The sequence below is a fragment of the Nannospalax galili genome, unplaced genomic scaffold (assembly GCF_000622305.1).
Source record: "Nannospalax galili isolate Female #2095 unplaced genomic scaffold, S.galili_v1.0 scaffold1150, whole genome shotgun sequence".
NCBI lineage: Eukaryota > Metazoa > Chordata > Mammalia > Rodentia > Spalacidae > Nannospalax > Nannospalax galili.
In genome coordinates this window covers 115,560-117,932 of record NW_008328586.1, presented here as the reverse complement: position 1 = coordinate 117,932, position 2,373 = coordinate 115,560, and the positions used below count along the sequence as shown (strand labels likewise).

At 41.0% G+C, this 2,373-nt stretch overlaps 1 pseudogene; it reads right to left on the bottom strand.

Annotated features, from left to right (window-relative positions):
* Positions 1-1,409: 1,409 nt before the first annotated feature.
* LOC108490531 lies at positions 1,410-1,984 on the bottom strand (annotated as a pseudogene).
* Between the last annotated feature and the right edge of the window lie 389 nt (positions 1,985-2,373).

Below are 2,373 nucleotides of genomic sequence, written 5' to 3'. Positions count from 1 at the left end.
AGGCCACAGAGCCTTCCAAAATAATAAAGGCTATTGCTAATAATATTGGTTGCATGCCAGAACTAGATGGTAAGACCCTATTGCTAAAGACATTGCATGATATGTGCACAAGAATGGGAGAAATCAAGCTATCACTAAGCTGGAAACTTCCCACCAGCCAAATGGCTAGTGGTCATAGTACCAGAAGGCACTATGCAGATCACTGGGAAAGAATTGTCCCCTACAGTCCAGCTTAGTGATGGACCCCATGTGGTGCACTCCTGACATGCCAAGCAAGATGTGCTTGGTATAATAGTGGTGTGACTAGTATAAATACAACCAAGAAATTTCTAATTGAATTTAAGGCCTGTTACTAGGGGAGGAACATATATCTGGTACTGCAAGAGAGGCCAACCCCAGGTGACAGGAGAAGTTATAGGTCCCAGTGGGGAAGCCACTGCAATTGTTTTGTTAAATGGATGTGATGAACCTGCTAAGGTGCCTTCCAAGCATTTTTGTTTAGGTGCAGAGGTTATTATAACAACCAGTGTCTGCATAGATGCTCCAGTTTCTTCCTTTCCATTTGTATTTTGATAGTAGGAGGAATACCACTGAAATTGATCAACAGCTATGTCCTGAAAACAGATGATAAAAAGCCCAAGGATTGAGTATCTCACCACAGTGGGAGGAGGATCATCGTACATCTTTGTCTAAGACTCAGGGACTCTTGTAGAAGAGGATGGTGGAAAGAATGTAAGAACCAGAGGAAGGGGTGGAGTGTTGCATAGGGCTGTTCTCCAACTGCAGATGATAGGCAGATGCCTTCTCCCAAGCTTGGTTGTACCTGCTTGCCTAGGATCATCACAGCTAAGCTTGTTGACTGTCTTGCTCCACAAGAAAGGAGGGACAGGGAGAGACAGTCACACCTCCCAACTAACAAGTTGGCCCTATTTACATGAGGGGGTGTGGCTAAGGGTATAGTTAGGGAAGCCATGGGGAAGGGTCTCTTGTCCTTTGTACAGCTGTGGGCAGTCACCTGCTTGAATGGAGACTTTCCAGAGTAACCTTAGGAGGGTAGAACCCACATTCCTGTAAATAAGCCCAATAAACTCACTCTCTTCCCAGACTTCAATTTGGTGAAATCACACCTCAGTTTGTCATAGGGACCAAGGGAGGAGGGGGATCGGACTTTGTGCCTCCCAAAAGGAATTTTAGCTAAAAACCCACTCAAACTAAAATTTGAAGTAGCTACAATATACATAGTGCTGTTATTCTGGTCCCTTGCCAAGACCCATTTCTGAGGGAAATAAATTGGGCTGAAATTTTTATATCAGGTCAATTTCTTTTCCCAAATCAATAGAAGTCTCTCATTATGCCAAAAGAGTTCTTATAATCCAAGGTCTTGTTTCTGGAGCTGGATGACTGAGCTCTTATTCACCAGCCTCCTGCACTGTTACTTTTTCAGTAACATAGATACCATCCAAAACTTTTCTGATGTCCTTGTTTTTAGCTGTTGTGCCCTCCTGAATCAAAGCCACTGAATTTGAAACATGTTTAATATCATTCCCTTAAAAGATTAATTCATCCTTCTGGGCTTGAGAAGCAGAACAAGTAACACTTGTCCTCATCTGAACCCTGTGGATGTATTTTTCACCCAAGAAATTTCAGATTTCAATGAGAGGGTTTCCTGAATAACAACGTTGATGGGGAAGTGAGCATCCACAGACCTCATCTTGTAATGGAAGCCCAGTGTAACACCCTTGATCATGTTGTGGATTTGGCTACAGATAGTTCATACAGTGGCCAGCTCCTTTCTCTTCCCCCACCATTTATCAACCCAAATCCTCTTCGTTTTCTTTCCCAAGAAACTGAATACTACATTGATGTGATTGAAGTCCCTCTGGAGGATTCCTCTGGGACCCTTCACAGTTATTGTGCATCCCTTTAGGGTTATATTGACATTTTATGGAATGTCTACAGTCTGATTGCTGAGGATAGTCTTCATTCTCAAAGCAGACGCTGTAAAGAAAGGATCAGGTCAGTTTTAACAATGTCATCTTTCTATGCCATACATGATTGCCACTAAAATGGGACTAAATATCTAGTATTTCAATTATCCTAGTACCTTTCAGAGGCTAGGTAATACATTAATTGGATGAAAAATTAGCTTATTATGAAAAACATTGTAGGTACACTATGGATAGAGTAAAGACAGACATAATTTCCATGTTTCTCTGGTTAAAATATAACAATATAGACAAAGTAATAACATGGAAATGTGAACCCTGAAAATTGTTATAAAAGAAAAACTGTGAAGTTGTAGAAAATAATGTGGGTTTAATTAGATAAAAGAATACTGCCTTCTTAAAATATCACATTCCATTTGAGGTCAGG